Source organism: Pleurodeles waltl, chromosome 6 (assembly GCF_031143425.1).
Source record: "Pleurodeles waltl isolate 20211129_DDA chromosome 6, aPleWal1.hap1.20221129, whole genome shotgun sequence".
Classification (NCBI taxonomy): domain Eukaryota; kingdom Metazoa; phylum Chordata; class Amphibia; order Caudata; family Salamandridae; genus Pleurodeles; species Pleurodeles waltl.
The window spans coordinates 1,401,389,367-1,401,416,865 of record NC_090445.1 but is presented as its reverse complement, the minus strand read 5'-3'; the positions used below and the strand labels follow the sequence as shown (position 1 = coordinate 1,401,416,865).

Below are 27,499 nucleotides of genomic sequence, written 5' to 3'. Positions count from 1 at the left end.
TTGTGTAAGAGGTGAAGAAGGGAAGCTTTCACGGCTAGAAGCACCGCTTGAAGTTCTAGATAGCTGATGGACATGGATCGATGTATGTGATCCCAAAGGCCCTGAACTGTGAAGTCTTGAAGGTGTGCTCCCCATCCCCTGAAGGATGTATCCATGGTCAGAATGAATTGAGGCACAGGGTCTCTAAAAGGTGTCCCTTTTAAAAGGTTGAGGGAGTTCCACCGTTGCATAAAGAGGTCTTTCAACACTAGATCCTGAAGGTGACCCTGTGACTGAGACCACTGACGAGACAGACATTGCTGTAGCAGACGAATGTGGAGTCTGGCATGAATGACAATGGCAATGCAGGATGCCATCATCCCTAAAAGACGCATGACAGTTTTGACTGTGGGAGTGTGATTCTCTTGAAAAATAGGAAGATGTTTAAAACTTTGTATGCAAGCTGGATTGGGGTATGCTAGCCCCATTTGCGTGTTGAGAATGGCCCCTAGGTACAGTTGAATCTGAAGGTGTTGTAGGTGAGATTTTAGAAAGCTGAGTGTTAACACTAATTTGTGGAGGAGGTTTAATGTGATTTGGGTGTGGGGTTGACATTGCTGTAGAGTGCTGGCTCTTATAAGCCAGTTGTCCAAGGAATTGAAAGACATAAATCTTCTGTCTTCTGAGGTGTTCTACTGCAACTGCTAGGTATTTGGTGAATACCCTTGGAGAGGTTGTGACCCCAAAAGGGAGGACTTTGAACTGAAAATGTTTGCCCGCGATCACAAACCTTAGATATTTGTGGTGTGTAGAGTTGATGGGAATGTGGGGATATGCATCTTTCAGATCAAGGGCTGTCATGAAATCGCCGGGTTGAAGGAGTGGGATGACATCCTGTGGAGTGACCATGTGAAAATGTTCTGAAAGAATGTATTGATTTAGGTGTCTGAGATCTAAAATGGGTCTGAGTGACCCATCCTTTTTTGGAATGAGGAAATATAGTAAGATTACTCCTGTTTCTTCATATTGGTATGAAACCAGTTCTATTGTCCCTTTTAGAAGAAGAGACTGTACCACTTCTTTGAGGAGTGCAAGGTGTTCTTCAGATAACCTGTGCGTGCAAGGAGGGATGTTGGGAGGTGTCAAAGTAAGCTCCAGGCAATAACCATGTTGGATAATCGAGAGGACCCATTGTTCCAATGTTATGTCTGTCCATTCTGTGTAGTAGTCCTGAAGGCGTCCCCCAACTGGTGTTAAATGGAGTTTTGGCATTTTCAAGAAGTCAATGCTTTGCTGTGGAAGCTGAGCCAGTGACTTACTGTTTTTGCCCCTGCCTCTGAAATTATTCCCAATGAATGTACCCTTACAGGAGCCTCTGGAGCTTGAGGCTTGTTTATTTTTGAAGGTGGAGGGGTCAGATGTTGTAGAGAATTTGTAGGCCCCTCTATACATTGGATGGCAAACAAATCCCCTTTGTGCTTGGGACTGAAGAGCCCCCATGGCCTTCGCAATGTACGTGCATTTTTTTTTTTTTAACTTATCTAATGCAGAGTCAACTTGCAGACAAAAAAGATGTTCTTTGTCGAAATGCGTTTTAATACTGCTTATTGAACGTCTAGCTTAAATCCTGAGCACCTAAGCCATGCATGCCTCCTTATCAACACACTGTTATTTTTGCCCCTTGCCACTGTATCCGCATATCCGCAGCATCGAGTGCACACCAAATTTAATTATTTGCAATTGTTTGTCCCTCTAAAACAATTTGCTTGCCACGCTTGCAATGCTCCTCTGGGAAATATTGGGGGAGAACGTTCATTTTGTCCCATTGAGCTCTACCTTATCTAGAGAGTAAGGCTTGCGAATAGGCAATACACCAATGATTTGCAGCTTGTGCAGGCACTCTCTTGCCTGCTGCATCAAGCTTTTTACTCTCCTTGTCTGGTGGAGCAGAGCCCCCAATAGCCTGGCTATTAGCTCTCTTTCTGGCAGCAGTAGCCACTATAGAGTCTGGTGGCACTTGTGCCCTGATAAACAGTGGGTGAGAAGGTGGAGGCTTATATTTTTTTATCCACCCTAGGTGTTATGATTCTGGAGTGGACAGACTCCTGAATATTAGCAGCATGGCTTATCATCCCTAAAAGCATAGGGAGTATTCTTCTTCAATGAGTTCCTTATTTAGTGGTACATTATGGTAAGCAGCTGCCCTAGCAATATCTTGTTGGTAGTATCCTCTGGGAAGGGGCGAGGGGGCGGTCTAGCAGGATACAAATCCGGGTCAGTGTTAATGACTGGGTCCGGGTCATAACAAATCCCAGGGGTCTGGATCCTGTTGTGTGTCCCCCGAGTGGTGTTCTTCAAACAATGGTGAGCCCGGTGGAGTGAGATCTCCCGCAGAGGAGAAGGGGGAGAATGAGGAGAAGAGATAAATGGAGGAGGAGAAGACTCATCTGAGGAAGCAACAGCTTCTCCTTAGAAATCTTTTAGGAGGCTCTGAGGTGTCCAATGCCTCCTGAAAATGTAATTTCCTTTTATAGGTCACAGTAGAAGAAGCTACAATTCACCCTGTGCCTCCGTGAGTGTATAGCCTGCGCTGTCTACCGTCTATAATCTCAAGTATGGGTTGAATAGGTGAGGGCATGGAGAAAGAGTGCCCTTAGTCCAAAGGTTCAGCAGTAACGTGGTCTTTATTTTTTGGAGCTAAAGTTTTTGGTTGATTGACCTTTTTCGGTGCCGAACTTGGTTCTGAACAGTCTTGACTTGAAGCGGATGCAGTCTGTGCTGCCTGACTACAGATCGCTGGTAAGACCGAAGTTGATGAGGTCAATGCCGAAGACGTAGCAGTAGAAGTCTTCATAATTTTCAGAGCCAAACTGGTAGGCGAGGTAGCCATATCTTTCTTCCAAGACAGAACATGGCCTGCTTGCAGTGGTGGTCCAGTGACCTCAGTAGGGACTTTTTTCTTAGTTGTTGTGGGTGAAGGTGGGGCACTGTGCCGACGTCAGTTCTTGGCTCTCAATTTCGGATAGGATATCGGAATCCGAATCTTGAATGGAGAGGGCTTCTTCTTGCTCTGGCTCTTCCTCTGCATGTTCTTCCCCAAAAATATCCAGAGTGCCTTCTGGAGATCTGCGTGCCATCTCCATCCTGCGAGTTAATCGGTCTTGAAGAGCTTTCTTAGATTGAAACGATCAACACGTCTCACAGATAGCTTTTTGATGATCTGCTTAGAGGCACAGGTTTCACTCACAATGGTGATCGGTGTAAGTGTACTGCAAGTGGCACCGAGGACAGATTCGAAAGGGTGTCCGTTTCATCAGGATTACATTGTTTTTGGCACACCAAGTATAAAAGCCCAGAGGCCGGCTGGGCCCACCCCGAAGGGTGTGTGGTCAAAACTGGACCCAACGAGGAGGAAACATCAATGTGTGAAGAGTAACTGCAATCGAAAGTACAACACCATTGAATATAGAAAAGACTAGAAGAAAGTGTCAGACTGCAACAAGTCGAAGCCAGAGCAAAATATTACATGTCCAAACCCGACGGAGGAGCAAAAACAATCTAACAAAGGGCTCAATGCCCATGCACAGTATCACAAGAAGGAGGAGTCACTCGATCTTATGACTTGAAAAACAGCTTCTTCGAGAAAAAAAAAACCTTGAAAGACTCCGAACTGAACTCTAGAGATGACAGGAGAATGCAGAGCATGGGTATCTACAGCCACACATGCCATCAAACAAGATTTTAAGCATAATCCACACCTGTGTCCTTAATAGATTGAAACTTTCTGTTAAAAAAGCTAGGAACTTTTTCATTCTCCCTTCTACCAGAGTCAAAACAGTAGTGTTTTCTAAAGGACTGAATCTAACACCAGTTGTCAGCCTGACAAATTGTTTACACTAAATCACCCAGAGATGGCAAACCTACCACCTTACCCCTTCTTGAATGTTACCTAAATACTTTGGAAGGATCCCTCTGGGCACCCCAAAGCAAGCTGTGACACACAAAGAAAGTCAACTGTAAATCATTTCTTTCCAAACAATTTGTATTGTTCAAAAGTTTCCTCACTATGTAAACAAAATCCTTACTCTGTCAAACAAGGTTTTAAACCAAAAAATTACACCCTCCATATTTTTTTTGTATTCTAGAGTGCCATCAATGTTCCTGCTCACTACAAGTTTCAAAATGAGACCACAGTAGTGGGGTGCTGATCTCTCCCTGTGGTGGTGCTGTGACTGGGACCTCAGTGGTCGGACGGGACTGGCTCGACTGGGTTGTTACAGAGCACCGGCATATTGCTAGGGGACCACACGGGTGTGAACTGATAAAATCTGCCTCGTACTCTGTTTTGCTCAATTCTATCCATAGTTGGGCATCCATTTCTTGCTTCATTCGTCAGGCTGCTGTATGTCTATGGCGTTCATAGAGTTCACCTCCCACTTCGCTGAAGTGCAATTCACTTGCTCCTGCTTCCTCACCCTGGCCACACCACTGCCTCCACTCTGAACTTGCCCACAAGGGCCAGTTACCAAAGGCAATCCAGGTGCGCCACAACTCTATTGCTAATGTTCTAGAGCAACCTTAGTAGGCCCCCAAAATAACGCCTAAAAGGGCCTGGCCTCTGAGTGGGTCTGCGGCTGGACACTACCTTCAAATCTTTGTTGGTTAGTGTAAGGTTGCGAGCACACAGATTTAGGGATTCAGAATTCAACTGGCTCCATTAAATGATGCATTAAGTTTTGTCCATAGGTGATCCTCATATCTGGGAGCTTGTATCTCAGTCTATATGGCAGAGCTGGGTACTACAACATGTCTTCTGCTCTGAAAAGAGCTACCTTCGAACAAGTAAAATCATGTCTAAAATAACTAACAATTTTCTAACATTCCAAATCCTTGTGTGAAATACAGCTGCAGCTGTCTCCAAAATACTGAAAAATTGCATGAGTAACCTAATCACAATTTTACAATGTCTCCCAAAGTCTTAGACAAAAGGCAAGACAGCAGGATCAACTTTCTTTTTATGTAATGTAATGCAATACTGAAGTTCATTTTCTTCTCCAGAAATGCATAAGATTGTTAAATGAAGGTCTTTCACAGAGAACTGTGTTTTCTGTGACATGAGGTTAAGTGGCAACCCCATCCAATAAGCACTAACAAAACCAATATGACGGGCTTTCCTTTACTGCATGCACAAATTAAAAACACAACATGTAGATATGTGTGCACAGAGAACCTGCACATAGGCAGAAAGTACATTAACATGTTAACAAAAGACAAACTGTCCCACAGGTACACAATGTCCATACATGCACTGTAGAAGCACCATATGCTTGCATGTGTGTCTATTGGTACCAGAATGTGCTGTCTGTGTGGCCTTTATACTTGTGGGACAGTCTGGGCTGTGTGCATGTGTGACTGTAAATACGATCTGTGTCTGCTGTATATGGAAACATGCACTATAGAAGAGCCAGGTCTAAGAGAGAGGCCGTGGCCTAAAGGCCTGGGCTGCCGACTTTAGAGCTGGAGGAAACAGGTTCAAGATTCGGCATAGGCTCAACATCCTGCGATTCTGGGCAAATCACTTAATTTTCCCATGCCTACAATTCAATACCTCGAAAGCCTCAGGGCGATTTGCCACATGTTACAAATACTGCATTTATTATTATTTTATTGGGTTGTCCAATGTTATATTGCAGATGATGTTGTTAAAAAAAGGCCTCCCTAAAATATTTGTTGAGGACATTTGAAACATTTTACTTCAATCAAGATCTGTTAACTGATGCATAAGATGCAAGCAAAATAAAGACCGGGGGCAGAAAGGCGGGCATAATGGTTTCCAACTAAGTAGTGAACAGACCAAGTAAGTAATCTTTTGATTAATTAGGTGTTACGTTAGGTATAGATGCAAATGATGTGGAGAAGAAAAAAATGCCTTAGCCCATGATTAGAAGATAAGACAAACTAAATATATGCAAAGTTTTGAAAGTGATTGTGATGTGACAAGGGGCTTTAAGCAATCTTCTGGTTGTTTTTAGAGTTCTGGGATTCGAAGAAAATGAGAAGCAGGATTGAAGATGCCTTCTTCTACCTGAATGTCTGACTCTACGATAGCGAAAGAAAAGTTGAGCCAAAGATTAACAGTTGATGAAAAGTGGCTGCACTGACAAAGCTTAAGGTGCTTTTAGTAAAATATTCTCACCTGAATTTGCAAGACCCTTGGCTCTAATGGCTGCTCGGATATGCTTAAACCTCTCTACAGCATTGTCTGCTTTTTGTTGGAAGAGCCTGTTGTCACCAAACAGCATGCCTGGGTGATGGACCTATACATCACCCAGATATACAGTTAACCACATCAAGGAATGTCGATTCAGCATCACACTGTGACAAACAACCAGGCAACTGCTTCCAAAGTATCAATTCCCAACTGTGTGACTTGCTTAGCTGCATCCAAACCTTGCTGTATCAACAAAAAAAGGAATTCCCCATTGCTTCTGGTAAACTGGGCACATGTACAGCTGCCCTTCTCTACAAATCATGGGGATACTAAGAAAATAGTCAAGTTGCCTAGTTGAAGTTAATGAACAAGTTACTTACCTTCGGTAATGCCTTATCTGGTAGAGACCATATCTAGCCGCAGATGCTTTACCTTTGAATTCTCCCTAGGCGTCAGACTGGATCCAAAAGATTATTTGTGAGTACCCCTGCGTGCGGGAAGGTGGTGTCGGTCGGCTCCGCGCCATAGTGACATCTACTTCACCTATATAGGCAGCACCTCGGCATGTTGATGACACTTACTTTTCTCAACTTTCCACACCAGAGTGCAGAGCCACAAAGAGCAGTGCTGCTGGAATGTCTAAACTAGGGACCTGAAAGGGGTCAACCCTGACTCTAGAAATCTCTCCACAGAGCGGGGAGGATGGGTGGGTCGGTAAGGATTCTGTGGCTAGATATGGTCTCTACCAGATAAGACGTTACCGAAGGTAAGTCTGAAACAGACTTTTAGCCGCAGATTCTTCACCTTTGAATAGATGCCCAAGGAATACTGTAGGAAGCTGGCTCTGTATATCCTATATCAAAATGAGATATAGTGTGCACAGAGTCCAGGAGTTCCCCAGAGGCTTAACAGAGGCTAAAGTAGATAATACTAATGCCCTCTTTTGTGGAAGTGTGGTCAAGCAGTTAGGCTTATCATAGGTAGTGCAAAGCATTTGTTGTACACGCACAGACAATAGAAGAAGCACACACTTAATGACTGAACTCCAGACCAATGGTTTTTATATCATTTCTTAATTTATTTTCAGAACGCCAAGATTCAAGTTGCAGGTAATTACTTCAATAGATTTGTATTTCACACAAGTATCAATAGTACTTTGTTTGAAATATTAAGTAATACAGTTTTTTGAATTATTGGCAATAATCTGTTTTAAAAATGGACACTGAAATTTTCAGAAACAGTCCTGGGGATGGGTGGGGGGGAGGGTTTAAATAAATGTTAGATCATTTTACAGGTAAGTACAACATTTACAGTTTCAGTCTCTGGGTTTTAGGAAGTCCACTGGTTGGGGTTCAAGTTAACCCCAAACACCCACCACCAGCAACACTGGGGCAGCCGGGTGCAGAGGTCAAAGTTGAGCAATTTTAACGTGGGCTCCTATGGAGACAGCGGTACTCAGAATCAGGCAGCCCAGCAGGTAAGTTCCCGCGACTCAGAGGGCAGACTAGGGGGGATTAAAAGAGCTCAGGATTCCCTCTGCAGGCGTAGTCGTGGAGGGGTCAACCCAGAGAAAGTCCAGGGTAGGAACTTTCTCGCAATCACCTGGGGACCCTCTCTTGCAGGGTGGACCACCTGGACACGGGCCACGGTTGCACAGGGGCCAATACTTGTGCATCTGGAGTGATGTGGGAGTCCGTGGTAGTAGGTTTTTCTCAGACAGAGCCGCTGTCCTCAGGAGTTCTTGGTCCTTTTAGGTGTAGGGCAGTCGTCTGGAGTTGCACAGAGGTCGCTGGTCCCGTCACTGGTCTTCTGCAGTTTCTTTGAAGCAGGAGACAGGCCGGTAGGGCTGGGGCCAAATCAGTTTTCTTCCTTCTTCTCAGCTGGGGGTTTCAGCTTAGCAGTCCTTCTTGTAGGTCGCCAGGAATCTGGTGAGCTGGGTTCAGGGAGGCCCTTAAATCCTAGATTTAAGGGCGTGTTAGGGGTCAGAGGGCAGTAGTCAATAGCTACTGTCCCGGGGGATGGCTACACCCTCTTTGTGCCCACTCCCTTTGGGGAGTGGGGAACAGACCTAATCCTATTGGTCTCTCTCCTCCAAACCAAGATGGAGGATTCTGCAGGGAGGGGGTCACCTCAGCCCTGGACACCGTAGGGGTGGTCCTGGCTAGGGCGGTCATTCCTCCCTGTTTTCCTTAATTTTCCCACTGGACTTAAGGCCAAAAGTGGGGCTTTGCCCAGGGGGCGGGCATCTCTACTAGCTTGAGTGCCCTGGGGCACTGTAATCCGAGGCTTGAGCCTTTGAGGCTCACCGCCAGGTGTTACAGTTCCTGTAGGGGGAGGTGTGAAGCACCTCCACCAAGGACAGGCTTTGTTTCTGACCACAGAGTGCAAAAAGGCTCTCACCCCATGTGGTCAGAAACTTGCCTGAAAGTGGCACGCTGGCACAGACTGGTCAGTCCTACACTAGCAGGTTGGCTAACATACAGGGGGCATCTCTAAGATGCCCTCTGTGTGCATTTTTCAATACATCCCACACTGGCATCAGTGTGAGTTTATTGTGCTGAGAAGTTTGATACTAAACTTCCCAGTATTCAGTGAAGCCATTATGGAGGTGTGGCGTTCATAATGACAAACTCCAAGACCATATACTTAATATGGCTACACTGAACTTACAATGGACCTAGGCACTGTAGGGGCATATTGCTCATGCAGCTATGCTCTGACCAGTGGTATAGTGCACCCTGCCTCAGAGCTGTAAGGCCTGCTAGAGGGGTGATTTACCTATACCACAGGCAGTGTTCTGTAGGCATGGCACCCTGATAAGGGTGCCATGTCGACTTTGTCTTTTTCTCCTCACCAGCACACACAAGCTGCAGGGCAGTGTGTATGTGCTTGGTGAGGGGTCCTCTAGGGTGGCATAAGGAAAATGTCACTTATCCAGTGAACATCTGTTCGTGGCATGAGACGCTGCAGATTCACAAGCTGTGCATTATCCTGCCATCTAGTGTTGGGCTCGGAGTGTTACAAGTTGTTTTTCTTCAAAGAAGTCTTTTTGAGTCACGAGATCGAGGGGCTCCTCCCTTTCAGCTCCATTGCGCATGGGCGTCGACTCCATCTTAGATTGTTTTCCCCGCAGAGGGTGAGGTAGGAGTTGTGTATATAGTAAAAGTGCCCATGCAATGGAGTGAGTATGTATGTACATAATGTGTATAAAAATAGTATATATTTACAAATTTACAAATGTACAAGTTTCATCAACTTAGAACGGCTACAGGCTGCCAGGGAGGCGGGAGGGCGCATGTGAATCTGCAGCGTCTCATGCCACGAACAGATGTACACTGGGTAAGTGACATTTTCCATTCGATGGCATGTGTAGCTGCAGATACACATGTTGTGCATAGACTAGTAAGCAGTTATCTCCCCAAAAGCGGAGGCTTAGCCTGTAGGAGTTGAAGTTGTCTGAAATAATGTTCGTAATACAGCCTGTCCTACTGTGGTTTGTTGTGTTGTTAACACATCTACACAGTAATTTTTTGTGAATGTATGAGGCGTAGACCATGTGGCTGCCTTACAGATTTCTGTCATAGGTATATTTCCTGGAAAGGCCATTGTGGCGCCTTTCTTCCTAGTGGAGTGCGCCTTTGGCGTAATAGGTAGATCTCTTTTTGCTTTAATATAGCAGGTCTGAATACATTTCACTATCCATCTGGCAATGCCTTGTTTGGATACTGGATTTCCTGCATGAGGTTTTTGGAAGGCTACAAAATTGTTTTGTCTTGCGAAATTGTTTTGTTCTATCAATGTAATACATTAGTGTTCTTTTGATGTCTAACGTATGTAAGGCTCTTTCGGCTACTGAGTCTGGTTGTGGAAAAAAGACTGGGAGTTCCACTGTTTGGTTTAGGTGGAACGGTGATATAACTTTTGGTAAGAATTTTGGATTTGTACGGAGAACCGCTTTATGTTTATGTATTTGTATAAAAGGTTCTTGTATAGTAAATGTTTGTATTTCACTTACCCTTCTAAGAGATGTGATAGCTATTAGGAAAGCTACTTTCCAGGTTAAGTATTGTATCTCACAAGAGTGCATGGGTTCAAATGGTGGACCCATGAGTCGTGATAATACAATATTGAGGTTCCATGAGGGAACTGGTGGTGTTCTCGGGGGTATGATTCTTTTTAAACCCTCCATAAATGCTTTGATGACTGGGATTCTAAATAGTGATGTTGAATGTGTAATCTGCAAGTAGGCAGATATTGCTGTGAGATGTATTTTAATAGAAGAAAATGCTAGTTTAGATTTTTGTAAGTGTAATAAGTAACTTACATTGACTTTGGCGGAAGCATGTAGTGGTTGAATTTGATTATTATAGCAGTAATAAACAAATCTTTTCTATTTGTTTGAGTAACAATGTCTTGTAGTAGGTTTTCTAGCTTGTTTAATGACCTCCATACCTTCTTGTGTAAGGTCTAAATGTCCAAATTCTAAGACTTCAGGAGCCAGATTGCTAGATTGAGCGATGCTTGATTCGGGTGTCTGATCTGTTGTTTGTGTTGAGTTAACAGATCTGGTCTGTTTGGTAGTTTGATATGAGGTACTACCGACAGGTCTAGTAGTGTTGTATACCATGGCTGACGTGCCCAGGTTGGTGCTATTACTATTAGTTTGAGTTTGTTTTGACTCAGTTTGTTTATTAGATAAGGAAGGAGTGGGAGAGGGGGAAAAGCGTAAACAAATATCCCTGACCAACTCATCCATAACACATTGCCCTTGGACTGAGGGTGTGGATACCTGGACGCAAAGTTTTGGCATTTTGCGTTCTCTTTTGTAGCGAATAGGTCTATTTGTGGTGTTCCCCAGCGTCGAAAGTTAGTTTGTAGTATCTGGGGATGAATTTCCCATTTGTGTGTTTGTTGGTGATTTCGACTGAGATTGTCGGCTAACTGGTTTTGAATCCCTGGGATGTACTGTGCTATTAGGCGAATCTGATTGTGAATCACCCAATGCCAAATCTTTTGTGCTAAGAGACACAGTTGTGATGAGTGTGCCCCTCCCTGTTTGTTTAGGGTAATACATTGTTGTCATGTTGTCTGTTTTGACAAGAATGTGTTTGTGGGCTATTATCGTCTGAAATGCTTTCAATGCTAGAAACACTGCTAACAGTTCTAAATGATTGATATGCAGTTGCGTTTGTTGAACGTCCCATTGTCCCTGTATACTGTGCTGGTTGAGGTGTGCTCCCCACCCCATCATGGAAGCATCTGTTGTGATTACGTATTGAGGCACTGGGTCTTGGAATGGCCGCCCTTGGTTTAAATTTATAGGATTCGACCATTGAAGCGAGAGGTGTGTTTGGCGGTCTATCAACACTAGGGGTGTCATTCTGACCCGCCTGGCGGGAACCGCCAAATGGCCGCTCCATTCTGACTTTCCCGCTGGGCCGGCGGGCGCGCGCCAAGCGGGAAAGGCCCTGCAACACAGAGGCTGGCTCCGAATGGAGCCAGCGGTGTTGCAGGGGTGCGACGGGTGCAGTTGTACCCGTCGCGATTTTCACTGTCTGCTATGCAGACTGTGAAAATCATGCTGGGGCCCTGATAGGGGGCCCCTGCACTGCCCATGCCAGTGGCATGGGCAGTGCAGGGGCCCCCAGGGGCCCCACGACACCCGTTCCCGCCATCCTGTTCCTGGCGGTCAAAACCGCCAGAAACAGGCTGGCAGGAAGGGGGTCGGAATCCCCATGGCGGCGCTGCTTGCAGCGCCGCCATGGAGGTTCAGCCCAGCCAGGGGAAATCCGGCGGGAAACCGCCGGATCCCCTTTTCTGACCGCAGCTTTACCGCCGCGGTCAGAATGGGCACTGAAGCACCGCCAGCCTGTTGGCGGTGCTTCCGTTGCCCGCGGCCCAGCGCCGCCATGGAGGTTCAGCCCAGCCAGGGGAAATCCGGTGGGAAACCGCCGGATCCCCTTTTCTGACCGCGGCTTTGGGCACTGAAGCACCGCCAGCCTGTTGGCGGTGCTTCCGTTGCCCGCGGCCCTGGCGGTCTTAGACCGCCAGGGTCGGAATGAGGGCCTAGATCCTGAAGTTGACCCTGTGCTTGTGTCCATTGTGTTGCTAGGCACTTTTATAAGGGCTGCATGTGTAGTCTTGCGTTTGGGACAATGGCTATGCATGAAGACATCATGCCTAGAAGTTTCATTATAAACCTCACTTGATAGTGTTGGTCTGGGTACATGTTTAATATCACATTTTGGAAGGTTTGTACCCTTTGTGGACTTGGAGTGGCAATCCCCTTTTGTGTGTTGATTGTTGCTACTAAGTATTGTTGTATTTGACACGGTTGTAGATGTGATTTTTGGTAGTTTATAGAGAACCCTAGTTTGTGGAGGGTTTCTATGACGTCTTTTGTGTGTAGAATACACTGTTGCTGAGTGCTGGTTTTTATTAACCAATCGTTTAAGTAAGGGAATACGTGCATGTGCTGCCTCCTGATGTGAGCGGCCACTACTGCAAGGCATTTTGTGAATACCCTTGGGGCTGTTGTTATGCCGAATGGTAACACTTTGAATTGGTAATGCACGCCTTGGATTACAAACCTCATGTATTTCCTGTGAGAAGGATGTATGGGTATGTGGAAATATGCATCTTTGAGATCTAATGTTGACATGTAATCCTGTTGTTTGAGCAAGGGAATCACGTCTAGAAGTATCACCATGTGAAAGTGATCTGATTTGATGTAAAGATTCAGTGTTATGAGGTCTAATATGGGTCTCAGTGTTTTCTCCTTTTTTGGAATTAGGAAATACAAGGAGTAAACACCTGTTCCTTTTTGCTGGTTGGGTACTAGTTCTATTGCTTCTTTTTGTAACAATGCTTGGACTTCTAGTTGTAACAGATCTAAGTGTTGTTTGGACATGTTGTGTGCTCTCGGGGGCACATCTGGTGGCAAATGTAGGAATTCTATGCAATAACCATGTTGGATAATGGCTAGGACCCATGCGTCCGTAGTTATGTGTTTCCAGTTGTGGTAATAATTTGCAAGTCTCCCCCCCACTGGTGTTGTGTGGTGGGGGGTTGTGACATTGAAGTCACTGTTTGCTTTGTGGGGTTTTCGGGCTCTGGAATCTCTTGTTTCAGGGAACTGTCCACCCCTATATTGTCCTCGAAAACCTCCTCTCTGATATTGGCCCCGATATGTGGGTCTGACTTGTGAGGTGGAAGGCTCTGTGGTTTGGGCCCGAAACCCCCCTCTAAAGTGCGGCTTCCTAAAAGTGCCTCTGCTCTGTGGGGAGTAGAGCGCGCCCATGGCTTTGGCCGTGTCCGTGTATTTCTTCAGTTTTTCTATCTCAGTATCCACCTCCGGCCCAAACAATTGTTGTTCGTTGAAAGGCATATTCAGCACAGCCTGCTGGATTTCTGTCTTAAATCCGGAGGTTCGTAACCATGCGTGTCTACAGATGGTTACTGCCGTGTTCACTGTCCTGGCCTCCGTGTCTGCTGAGTCCATAGCCGACCTTATTTGGTTGTTGGAGATAGTTTGGCCCTCCTCGACAACCTGTTGGGCACGTTTCTGGAACTCTTTGGGAAGGTGTTGAATGAGATGTTGCATTTCATCCCAATGTGCCCTGTCGTATCTTGCCAGTAGAGCTTGAGAATTGGGAATTGGCCACTGATTGGCTGCTTGTGCTGCCACCCTTTTGCCTGCTGCATCGAATTTCCGACCTTCCTTGTCGGGCGGTGGTGCGTCTCCAGAAGTTTGTGAGTTTGCCCTTTTCCGGGCTGCTCCTACTACCACGGAATCAGGAGTTAACTGTTGTGTGATGTATACAGGGTCAGTAGGGGGAGGTTTATATTTCTTCTCCACCCTAGGTGTGATGGCTCTGCCTTTGACTGGGTCCTGAAACACCTGTTTGGCGTGTTTTAACATGCCTGGCAGCATTGGCAAACTTTGGTATTGGCTGTGCATAGATGACAGGGTGTTGAATAAGAAGTAATCTTCTATGGGCTCTGTAAGGAAATGCCTCCTTGGTATGGTTGCCCCCTGACTTTTTGCCTTTGCTGATGCTATGTTTACAATTGAAAGTGTGCTGAGGCCTGCTAACCAGGCCCCAGCACCAGTGTTCTTTCCCTAACCTGTACTTTTGTATCCACAATTGGCAGACCCTGGCATCCAGATAAGTCCCTTGTAACTGGTACTTCTAGTACCAAGGGCCCTGATGCCCAGGAAGGTCTCTAAGGGCTGCAGCATGTCTTATGCCACCCTGGAGACCTCTCACTCAGCACAGACACACTGCTTGCCAGCTTGTGTGTGCTAGTGAGAACAAAACGAGTAAGTTGACATGGCACTCCCCTCAGGGTGCCATGCCAGCCTCTCACTGCCTATGCAAGTATAGGTCAGTCACCCCTCTAGCAGGCCTTACAGCCCTAAGGCAGGGTGCACTATACCATAGGTGAGGGTACCAGTGCATGAGCATGGTACCCCTACAGTGTCTAAACAAAACCTTAGACATTGTAAGTGCAGGGTAGCCATAAGAGTATATGGTCTGGGAGTTTGTCAAACACGAACTCCACAGCACCATAATGGCTACACTGAAAACTGGGAAGTTTGGTATCAAACTTCTCAGCACAATAAATGCACACTGATGCCAGTGTACATTTTATTGTAAAATACACCACAGAGGGCACCTTAGAGGTGCCCCCTGAAACCTATCCGACTATCTGTGTAGGCTGACTGGTTCCAGCAGCCTGCCACACTAGAGACATGTTGCTGGCCCCATGGGGAGAGTGCCTTTGTCACTCTGAGGCCAGTAACAAAGCCTGCACTGGGTGGAGATGCTAACACCTCCCCCAGGCAGGAGCTGTAACACCTGGCGGTGAGCCTCAAAGGCTCACCCCTTTGTCACAGCCCAGCAGGGCACTCCAGCTTAGTGGAGTTGCCCGCCCCCTCCGGCCACAGCCCCCACTTTTGGCGGCAAGGCTGGAGGGAACAAAGAAAGCAACAAGGAGGAGTCACTGGCCAGTCAGGACAGCCCCTAAGGTGTCCTGAGCTGAAGTGACTCTAACTTTTAGAAATCCTCCATCTTGCAGATGGAGGATTCCCCCAATAGGGTTAGGATTGTGACCCCCTCCCCTTGGGAGGAGGCACAAAGAGGGTGTACCCACCCTCAGGGCTAGTAGCCATTGGCTACTAACCCCCCAGACCTAAACACGCCCTTAAATTTAGTATTTAAGGGCTACCCTGAACCCTAGAAAATTAGATTCCTGCAACTACAAGAAGAAGGACTGCCTAGCTGAAAACCCCTGCAGAGGAAGACCAGAAGACGACAACTGCCTTGGCTCCAGAAACTCACCGGCCTGTCTCCTGCCTTCCAAAGATCCTGCTCCAGCGACGCCTTCCAAAGGGACCAGCGACCTCGACATCCTCTGAGGACGGCCCCTGCTTCGAAAAGACAAGAAACTCCCGAGGACAGCGGACCTGCTCCAAGAAAAGCTGCAACTTTGTTTCCAGCAGCTTTAAAGAACCCTGCAAGCTCCCCGCAAGAAGCGTGAGACTTGCAACACTGCACCCGGCGACCCCGACTCGGCTGGTGGAGATCCGACACCTCAGGAGGGACCCCAGGACTACTCTGATACTGTGAGTACCAAAACCTGTCCCCCCTGAGCCCCCACAGCGCCGCCTGCAGAGGGAATCCCGAGGCTTCCCCTGACCGCGACTCCTTGAACCTAAAGTCCCGACGCCTGGGAGAGACCCTGCACCCGCAGCCCCCAGGACCTGAAGGACCGGACTTTCACTGGAGAAGTGACCCCCAGGAGTCCCTCTCCCTTGCCCAAGTGGAGGTTTCCCCGAGGAATCCCCCCCTTGCCTGCCTGCAGCGCTGAAGAGATCCCGAGATCTCTCATAGACTAACATTGCGAACCCGACGCCTGTTTCTACACTGCACCCGGCCGCCCCCGCGCTGCTGAGGGTGAAATTTCTGTGTGGACTTGTGTCCCCCCCGGTGCCCTACAAAACCCCTCTGGTCTGCCCTCCGAAGACGCGGGTACTTACCTGCAAGCAGACCGGAACCGGGGCACCCCCTTCTCTCCATTCTAGCCTATGTGTTTTGGGCACCACTTTGAACTCTGCACCTGACCGGCCCTGAGCTGCTGGTGTGGTGACTTTGGGGTTGCTCTGAACCCCCAACGGTGGGCTACCTTGGACCAAGAACTGAACCCTGTAAGTGTCCTACTTACCTGGTAAAACTAACAAAAACTTACCTCCCCTAGGAACTGTGAAAATTGCACTAAGTGTCCACTTTTAAAACAGCTATTTGTCAATAACTTGAAAAATATACATGCAATTTTGATGATTTGAAGTTCCTAAAGTACTTACCTGCAATACCTTTCGAATGAGCTATTACATGTAGAATTTGAACCTGTGGTTCTTAAAATAAACTAAGAAAAGATATTTTTCTATATAAAAACCTATTGGCTGGATTTGTCTCTGAGTGTGTGTACCTCATTTATTGTCTATGTGTATGTACAACAAATGCTTAACACTACTCCTTGGATAAGCCTACTGCTCGACCACACTACCACAAAATAGAGCATTAGTATTATCTATTTTTACCACTATTTTACCTCTAAGGGGAACCCTTGGACTCTGTGCATGCTATTCCTTACTTTGAAATAGCACATACAGAGCCAACTTCCTACATTGGTGGATCAGCGGTGGGGTACAAGACTTTGCATTTGCTGGACTACTCAGCCAATACCTGATCACACGACAAATTCCAAAATTGTCATTAGAAATTGATTTTTGCAATTTGAAAAGTTTTCTAAATTCTTAAAAGACCTGCTAGGGCCTTGTGTTAGATCCTGTTTAGCATTTCTTTTAGAGTTTAAAAGTTTGTTAAAAGTTTGAATTAGATTCTAGAACCAGTTTTAGTTTCTTAAAAAGTATTCCAACTTTTAGAAGCATAATGTCTAGCACAGATGTGAATGTGGTGGAACTCGACACCACACCTTACCTCCATCTACAGATGAGAGAGCTAAGGTCACTCTGTAAACTAAAGAAAATAGCAATGGGCCCCAAACCTACCAAAGTACAGCTCCAGGAGCTTTTGGCAGAGTTTGAAAAGGCCAACCCCTCTGAGGATGGCAACTCAGAGGATGAAGATAGTGACTTGGAGGGAAATTCCCCCCCTCCAGTCCTACTTAGGGAGAGCAGGGCTTCTCAAGCCCTGACTCCACAAATAATAGTCAGAGATGCTGGTTCCCTCACAGGAAGGGCCAACAACTCTGAAATCACTGAGGATAACTCCAGTGAAGAGGACATCCAGTTAGCCAGGATGGCCAAAAGATTGGCTTTGGAAAGACAGATCCTAGCCATAGAGAGGGAAAGACAAGAGATGGGCCTAGGACCCATCAATGGTGGCAGCAATATAAATAGGGTCAGAGATTCTCCTGACATGTTGAAAATCCCCAAAGGGATTGTAACTAAATATGAAGATGGTGATGACATCACCAAATGGTTCACAGCTTTTGAGAGGGCTTGTGTAACCAGAAAAGTGAACAAATCTCACTGGGGTGCTCTCCTTTGGGAAATGTTCACAGGAAAGTGTAGGGATAGACTCCTCACACTCTCTGGACAAGATGCAGAATCTTATGACCTCATGAAGGGTACCCTGATTGAGGGCTTTGGATTCTCCACTGAGGAGTACAGGATTAGGTTCAGGGGGGCTCAAAAATCCTCGAGCCAGACCTGGGTTGACTTTGTTGACTACTCAGTGAAAACACTAGATGGTTGGATTCAAGGCAGTGGTGTAAGTAATTATGATGGGCTGTACAATTTATTTGTGAAAGAACACCTGTTAAGTAATTGTTTCAATGATAAACTGCATCAGCATCTGGTAGACCTAGGACCAATTTCTCCCCAAGAATTGGGAAAGAAGGCGGACCATTGGGTCAAGACAAGGGTGTCCAAGACTTCAACAGGGGGTGACCAAAAGAAAGGGGTCACAAAGACTCCCCAGCAGAAGGGTGATGAGACAACCAAAACTAAAAATAGTAAAGAGTCTTCTACAGGCCCCCAAAAACCTGCACAGGAGGGTGGGCCCAGAGCCTCTTCACAAAACAATGGGTACAAGGGTAAAAACTTTGATCCCAAAAAGGCCTGGTGTCATAGCTGTAAACAGCATGGACACCAAACTGGAGACAAGGCCTGTCCCAAGAAAGGTTCCACTCCAAACTCCCATCCAGGTAACACTGGTATGGCTAGTCTCCAAGTGGGATCAACAGTGTGCCCAGAGCAAATCAGGGTCCACACTGAAGCTACTCTAGTTTCTGAGGGTGGGGTGGATTTAGCCACACTAGCTGTCTGGCCGCCTAACATGCAAAAATACAGACAGCAACTCTTAATTAATGGGACTAGAATAGAGGGCCTGAGGGATACAGGTGCCAGTGTCACCATGGTGACAGAGAAACTGGTTTCCCCTGGCCAATACCTGACTGGAAAAACTTACACAGTCACCAACGCTGACAATCAGAGAAAAGTACATCCCATGGCAATGGTTACTTTAGAATGGGGAGGGGTCAATGGCCTGAAACAGGTGGTGGTCTCCTCAAATATCCCAGTGGACTGTCTGCTTGGAAATGACCTGGAGTCCTCAGCATGGGCTGAGGTAGAACTAAAAACCCATGCAGCAATGCTGGGTATCCCTGAACTGGTGTGTGTGAAAACAAGAGCACAATGCAAGGCACAGGGTGAAAAAGTAGAGCTGGAGTCTGGAAAAATGGCCCAGCCTACCAAGAGAACAGGAAAGTCAGTTGGGAAACCAACTGCAACACAGCAAAAGAAAGGGAACCTCTCTTCTCAGGAAGAAGTTCTGCCCTCTGAGGGAACTGAGCCTTTGGAGCTTGAACCTTACCAGGTTGAGCTCTTAGGCCCAGGGGGACCCTCAAGGGAAGAGCTGTGTAAGGGACAAGAAACCTGTCCCTCTCTTGAAGGCCTTAGGCAGCAAGCTGCTGAAGAGTCCAAAGGCAAGAAAAATGGAACACATAGGGTCTATTGGGAAGATGGGCTCCTGTACACTGAGGCCAGAGACCCCAAACCTGGTGCCACTAGGAGAGTGGTAGTGCCTCAGCTGTTCAGAGAGTTCATCCTAACATTGGCCCATGACATTCCCCTTGCTGGACATTTGGGACAAACCAAGACGTGGGAGAGGTTAGTCAACCACTTCTACTGGCCCAATATGTCCAACATGGTTAAGGAGTTTTGCCTCTCCTGCCCCACCTGTCAAGCCAGTGGTAAGACAGGTGGGCATCCAAAGGCCCCCCTCATTCCACTTCCAGTGGTGGGGGTGCCCTTTGAAAGAGTGGGTGTGGACATAGTTGGTCCACTGGAACCTCCCACAGCCTCAGGAAATATGTATATCCTGGTAGTAGTGGATCATGCTACCAGGTATCCTGAAGCTATTCCCCTTAGGTCGACTACTGCCCCTGCAGTAGCCAAGGCCCTCATTGGTATCTTTACCAGAGTGGGTTTCCCTAAGGAGGTGGTGTCTGACAGAGGTACCAACTTCATGTCAGCATACCTAAAGCACATGTGGAATGAGTGTGGAGTGACTTATAAATTCACTACACCTTACCATCCACAAACTAATGGCTTAGTTGAGAGATTCAACAAGACATTAAAGGGCATGATCATGGGGCTCCCAGAAAAACTCAAAAGGAGATGGGATGTCCTCCTGCCATGTCTGCTTTTCGCTTACAGGGAGGTACCACAGAAGGGAGTAGGGTTCTCACCCTTTGAACTTCTGTTTGGTCATCCTGTAAGGGGACCACTTGCCCTTGTTAAAGAAGGCTGGGAGAGACCTCTCCATGAGCCTAAACAGGACATAGTGGACTATGTACTTGGCCTTCGCTCTAGAATGGCAGAGTACATGGAAAAGGCAACCAAGAACCTTGAGGCCAGCCAACAACTCCAGAAGTTTTGGTATGACCAAAAGGCTGCACTGGTTGAGTTCCAACCAGGGCAGAAAGTCTGGGTTCTGGAGCCTGTGGCTCCCAGGGCACTCCAGGACAAATGGAGTGGCCCTTACCCAGTGCTAGAGAGGAAGAGTCAGGTCACCTACCTGGTGGACCTGGGCACAAGCAGGAGCCCCAAGAGGGTGATCCATGTGAACCGCCTTAAGCTCTTCCATGACAGGGCTGATGTGAATCTGTTAATGGTAACAGATGAGGATCAGGAGGCAGAGAGTGAACCTCTCCCTGATCTTCTGTCATCAGACCCAAAAGATGGCACAGTAGATGGAGTGATCTACTCAGACACCCTCTCTGGCCAACAGCAGGCTGATTGTAGGAGAGTCCTACAACAGTTTCCTGAGCTTTTCTCCCTAACCCCTGGTCAGACCCACCTGTGTACCCATGATGTGGACACAGGAGACAGCATGCCTGTCAAGAACAAAATCTTCAGACAGTCTGACCATGTTAAGGAAAGCATCAAGGTGGAAGTCCACAAGATGCTGGAATTGGGAGTGATTGAGCGCTCTGACAGCCCCTGGGCTAGCCCAGTGGTCTTAGTCCCCAAACCTCACACCACAGATGGAAAGAAAGAGATGAGGTTTTGTGTGGACTACAGAGGGCTCAATTCTGTCACCAAGACAGATGCCCATCCAATTCCAAGAGCTGATGAGCTCATTGATAAATTAGGTGCTGCCAAATTTCTAAGTACCTTTGACTTGACAGCAGGGTACTGGCAAATAAAAATGGCACCTGGAGCAAAAGAAAAGACAGCATTCTCCACACCTGATGGGCATTATCAGTTTACTGTTATGCCCTTTGGTTTAAAGAATGCCCCTGCCACCTTCCAAAGGTTGGTGAATCAAGTCCTTGCTGGCTTGGAGTCCTTTAGCACAGCTTATCTTGATGATATTGCTGTCTTTAGCTCCACCTGGCAGGATCACCTGGTCCACCTGAGGAAGGTTTTGAAGGCTCTGCAATCTGCAGGCCTCTCTATCAAGGCATCCAAATGCCAGATAGGGCAGGGAACTGTGGTTTACTTGGGACACCTTGTAGGTGGAGGCCAAGTTCAGCCACTCCAACCCAAGATCCAGACTATTCTGGACTGGGTAGCTCCAAAAACCCAGACTCAAGTCAGGGCATTCCTTGGCTTGACTGGGTACTACAGGAGGTTTGTGAAGGGATATGGATCCATTGTGACAGCCCTCACTGAACTCACCTCCAAGAAAATGCCCAAGAAAGTAAACTGGACTGTGGACTGCCAACAGGCCTTTGACACCCTGAAACAGGCAATGTGCTCAGCACCAGTTCTCAAAGCTCCAGATTATTCTAAGCAGTTCATTGTGCAGACTGATGCCTCTGAACATGGGATAGGGGCAGTTTTGTCCCAAACAAATGATGATGGCCTTGACCAGCCTGTTGCTTTCATTAGCAGGAGGTTACTCCCCAGGGAGCAGCGTTGGAGTGCCATTGAGAGGGAGGCCTTTGCTGTGGTTTGGTCCCTGAAGAAGCTGAGACCATACCTCTTTGGGACTCACTTCCTAGTTCAAACTGACCACAGACCTCTCAAATGGCTGATGCAAATGAAAGGTGAAAATCCTAAACTGTTGAGGTGGTCCATCTCCCTACAGGGAATGGACTTTATAGTGGAACACAGACCTGGGACTGCCCATGCCAATGCAGATGGCCTTTCCAGGTTCTTCCACTTAGAAAATGAAGACTCTCTTGGGAAAGGTTAGTCTCATCCTCTTTCGTTTGGGGGGGGGTTGTGTAAGGAAATGCCTCCTTGGCATGGTTGCCCCCTGACTTTTTGCCTTTGCTGATGCTATGTTTACAATTGAAAGTGTGCTGAGGCCTGCTAACCAGGCCCCAGCACCAGTGTTCTTTCCCTAACCTGTACTTTTGTATCCACAATTGGCAGACCCTGGCATCCAGATAAGTCCCTTGTAACTGGTACTTCTAGTACCAAGGGCCCTGATGCCCAGGAAGGTCTCTAAGGGCTGCAGCATGTCTTATGCCACCCTGGAGACCTCTCACTCAGCACAGACACACTGCTTGCCAGCTTGTGTGTGCTAGTGAGAACAAAACGAGTAAGTTGACATGGCACTCCCCTCAGGGTGCCATGCCAGCCTCTCACTGCCTATGCAAGTATAGGTCAGTCACCCCTCTAGCAGGCCTTACAGCCCTAAGGCAGGGTGCACTATACCATAGGTGAGGGTACCAGTGCATGAGCATGGTACCCCTACAGTGTCTAAACAAAACCTTAGACATTGTAAGTGCAGGGTAGCCATAAGAGTATATGGTCTGGGAGTTTGTCAAACACGAACTCCACAGCACCATAATGGCTACACTGAAAACTGGGAAGTTTGGTATCAAACTTCTCAGCACAATAAATGCACACTGATGCCAGTGTACATTTTATTGTAAAATACACCACAGAGGGCACCTTAGAGGTGCCCCCTGAAACCTATCCGACTATCTGTGTAGGCTGACTGGTTCCAGCAGCCTGCCACACTAGAGACATGTTGCTGGCCCCATGGGGAGAGTGCCTTTGTCACTCTGAGGCCAGTAACAAAGCCTGCACTGGGTGGAGATGCTAACACCTCCCCCAGGCAGGAGCTGTAACACCTGGCGGTGAGCCTCAAAGGCTCACCCCTTTGTCACAGCCCAGCAGGGCACTCCAGCTTAGTGGAGTTGCCCGCCCCCTCCGGCCACAGCCCCCACTTTTGGCGGCAAGGCTGGAGGGAACAAAGAAAGCAACAAGGAGGAGTCACTGGCCAGTCAGGACAGCCCCTAAGGTGTCCTGAGCTGAAGTGACTCTAACTTTTAGAAATCCTCCATCTTGCAGATGGAGGATTCCCCCAATAGGGTTAGGATTGTGACCCCCTCCCCTTGGGAGGAGGCACAAAGAGGGTGTACCCACCCTCAGGGCTAGTAGCCATTGGCTACTAACCCCCCAGACCTAAACACGCCCTTAAATTTAGTATTTAAGGGCTACCCTGAACCCTAGAAAATTAGATTCCTGCAACTACAAGAAGAAGGACTGCCTAGCTGAAAACCCCTGCAGAGGAAGACCAGAAGACGACAACTGCCTTGGCTCCAGAAACTCACCGGCCTGTCTCCTGCCTTCCAAAGATCCTGCTCCAGCGACGCCTTCCAAAGGGACCAGCGACCTCGACATCCTCTGAGGACGGCCCCTGCTTCGAAAAGACAAGAAACTCCCGAGGACAGCGGACCTGCTCCAAGAAAAGCTGCAACTTTGTTTCCAGCAGCTTTAAAGAACCCTGCAAGCTCCCCGCAAGAAGCGTGAGACTTGCAACACTGCACCCGGCGACCCCGACTCGGCTGGTGGAGATCCGACACCTCAGGAGGGACCCCAGGACTACTCTGATACTGTGAGTACCAAAACCTGTCCCCCCTGAGCCCCCACAGCGCCGCCTGCAGAGGGAATCCCGAGGCTTCCCCTGACCGCGACTCCTTGAACCTAAAGTCCCGACGCCTGGGAGAGACCCTGCACCCGCAGCCCCCAGGACCTGAAGGACCGGACTTTCACTGGAGAAGTGACCCCCAGGAGTCCCTCTCCCTTGCCCAAGTGGAGGTTTCCCCGAGGAATCCCCCCCTTGCCTGCCTGCAGCGCTGAAGAGATCCCGAGATCTCTCATAGACTAACATTGCGAACCCGACGCCTGTTTCTACACTGCACCCGGCCGCCCCCGCGCTGCTGAGGGTGAAATTTCTGTGTGGACTTGTGTCCCCCCCGGTGCCCTACAAAACCCCTCTGGTCTGCCCTCCGAAGACGCGGGTACTTACCTGCAAGCAGACCGGAACCGGGGCACCCCCTTCTCTCCATTCTAGCCTATGTGTTTTGGGCACCACTTTGAACTCTGCACCTGACCGGCCCTGAGCTGCTGGTGTGGTGACTTTGGGGTTGCTCTGAACCCCCAACGGTGGGCTACCTTGGACCAAGAACTGAACCCTGTAAGTGTCCTACTTACCTGGTAAAACTAACAAAAACTTACCTCCCCTAGGAACTGTGAAAATTGCACTAAGTGTCCACTTTTAAAACAGCTATTTGTCAATAACTTGAAAAATATACATGCAATTTTGATGATTTGAAGTTCCTAAAGTACTTACCTGCAATACCTTTCGAATGAGCTATTACATGTAGAATTTGAACCTGTGGTTCTTAAAATAAACTAAGAAAAGATATTTTTCTATATAAAAACCTATTGGCTGGATTTGTCTCTGAGTGTGTGTACCTCATTTATTGTCTATGTGTATGTACAACAAATGCTTAACACTACTCCTTGGATAAGCCTACTGCTCGACCACACTACCACAAAATAGAGCATTAGTATTATCTATTTTTACCACTATTTTACCTCTAAGGGGAACCCTTGGACTCTGTGCATGCTATTCCTTACTTTGAAATAGCACATACAGAGCCAACTTCCTACAGGCTCTGCATGCAATGCTACATTATGAAATGTAGCTGCCCTGGAAACCACCTGCATGTAAACAGTACTGTCCTCAGGTGGTGATGGCCTTGCCGGGTAGCAATCAGGACTATTGTCGGAGACCGATGCATCATACAAATCCCATGCATCCGGCTCATCTTGGCTCATCCCTGTGTGCGTTGGTGACTGCATCATTGAGGGTGCTGCTACTGGGGGCAGATGTGGCGAGTGCACTGGCGATTGTTGTGACGAAAACCGTGGTGGTGTTTTTTCTTTAGTCACTTTCGTTTTTGGCTGCATTTCCGCCTCTTGGAATGCGAGCTTCCGCTTCATCTTTATTGGAGGAAGAGTTCTGCTTTTCCCTGTGTCTTTTTGTATATGGAGATTCCTCTGGGTATGGTCTGGCTCTCCCATGCCCAGTTCTTGTTCAAATCTGTGGCCTTGTAATTGTGTGGAAAGGCCTTGTTCCTCTATATAGGAGTTGCGTTTCGGCTCCGAGGCTGCATGTTTCGGCACCGAAATCTTTTCTGCAGTCTTTTTTGGCTTCGAGGAAACCTTTTTGGCTTTCGGGGTGCCGAACTCTCGGTGCCGAGTCTGGTCAGAGCCGGTATCTCGACCGGAGTCGGATGTCTTCGGTTGTTGCGAGGCCTTTTTCGGTGCCAATGTTTGGTCACCGTGTTTTCGGGTTAAGCCATGGCCTGTTGGCGGTGGCGTCCCCTTGGCCTACATTATTTTGGTGTGAGATTTCCCTGGGGCTGGTTTACTCACGGTTTGTTGCGTCTTCGGCTGCTCACTCTCAGACTCGTCTGAGTCCGAATCTCAAATGGAGAACCTCTCCTCTTCTTCGACGTGCCTGGCCGGTGTCGACGCCATCTGGAGCCTTCTAGCTCTTCGATCCCGCAGTGTTTTCTTGGATCGAATTGCCCGGCAAGCCTCGCAAGTATCCTCTTTGTGTTCGGGAGACAAACACAGATTACAGACCAAGTGTTGGTCTGTATAAGGATACTTTGCGTGGCAGTTGGGGCAGAAGCGGAAGGGGGTCCGGTCCATGAGGTTTGAAGATGGACGCAGTCGGGCCGACCAGGCCCCGCCGAGGGGTGGAAGCCCCAAAGGGCCGCCGGAGCTCTTCTTTCTTCGGTGTCGATGTGATTGCACTAACCCGGTACCGAGCACAAACAATACCGTCGAATTTTCCGATAGTCAACTAACTTTTCCGAACCGAAATACGGAGCGAAGAGGAACACGTCCGAACCTGATGGCGGAAACAAAACAATCTAGGATGGAGTCGACGCCCATGCTCAATGGAGCCGAAAGGGAGGAGTCCCTCGATCTCGTGACTCGAAAAGACTTCTTCGAAGAAAAACAACTTGTAACACTGCGAGCCCAACACTAGATGGCAGGATAACGCACAGCATGTGTATCTGCAGCTACACATGCCATCGAACTGCATGGTACAGCCCTGAGAGACCTTTCCTTGGCCACACGGCCCTTGGTACCATACTTAACTGTGTGCCAGGGTTGTGCCAATTGTGGAAACAGTTTTAGGGAAAGAACACTGGGGCTGGGGCCTGGTTAGCAGGGTCCCAGCCCACTTTCAATCAAAGTTGGCATCAACACTAGGCAAAAAGTGTGTGTGCGTGTGTGTGTGTGTGTGTGGGGAGGGGGGATGAGGGGTTGGGGGTACAATGCCAACAGTGGCACTTTCCTACAAATACCTCCCCAGTGGTGGACTGCGGACATTGCTGCCTGGCAGATGTCCAGGATTGGGGCTCTACGGGCTAACACAGTGGTTGCAGCTTGTGGAATGAGCCCGTAAGCCTTCATGAGGCTGCTTTTTCACCAATGCGTAGCCGATCTTGATGCAGAGAACGACCCATCAAGAGATGGCCCATTTCTGCACCGCCCAACCTTTCTTCACTCCAGCATACTCCACAAAGAGCTGGGCTTCCACCCAGACCTCTTTTGTTTGATCAGGAGAGAATGACAACAGTCTTTTTAGGTCCAGACGGTGGAGTCACTCCTCTTCCTTAGAAGAATGTAGAGGAGCTAAAAAAAGTGTGCAGGTTGGCAGATTGGCCCACATGAAATGGAGTTACCACTTCAGGCAGGAAAGAAGCCCCTAATGCAAAGCACCAGTTTGTCCAGATAAACATAGAAGAATGGAGGCTTGAAAGATAAAGCCTGCATCTCGATCAACCTCTGGGCAGATGTAAAGGCCTTGTGAACAGCCGAAAGGGACAACTGTGGAGAGGCTCGAAAGGAGCACACATCAAAGATGTGAGGACCACATTAAGCTCCCACTGAGGCATATTAAAAGGTGAAACATATGTACAAGGCCTTTCAGAAATCTATTTACAATAGAGGACTTAACCTCTTAAGTGCGGGCGTCGGCCACTGGCCGACGCCCACACACCCTCCCTGGTGCGGGTCACGACCAGTGGCCGACACCAGGAAGGGCATTAATAAATCCTCGGGTGCGTCGCACCCGAGGATTTATTTTTTATTTTTTTTTCCCCCCGGGAGACACGGAAGCTACCGTGTCTCCCCCCGCCCCCCACCCGCCCCTTTGTGACGTCAGCGCGCCGCGAGGCGCGCTGACGTTGCAAAGGTGTTTTCCCCATGAAAGCAGGAAGCAGCCTTGCGGCCGCTTCCTGCTTTCATGGGGAAAACGGCCTTTTTCACGTTCGGGAAGGCCTCGTAAGAAAGGGGAGAGTCTCCCCTTTCTTACGAGGCCTTCCTGAAAGTGTTTCCTGGCCCCCGATCGCAGCACAGCTGCGATCGGGGGCCAGGAAACACTTTCAGGAAGGCCTCGTAAGAAAGGGGAGACACTCCCCTTTCTTACGAGGCATTCCTGAAAG

The 27,499-nt window shown here is 48.0% G+C and overlaps 1 protein-coding gene across 2 annotated transcripts in view; it reads right to left on the bottom strand.

Annotated features, from left to right (window-relative positions):
- Positions 1 to 27,499, bottom strand: part of VPS13D (vacuolar protein sorting 13 homolog D) — a 2,230,750-nt gene that overhangs the window by 1,783,841 nt on the left and 419,410 nt on the right. The window lies entirely within an intron of this gene.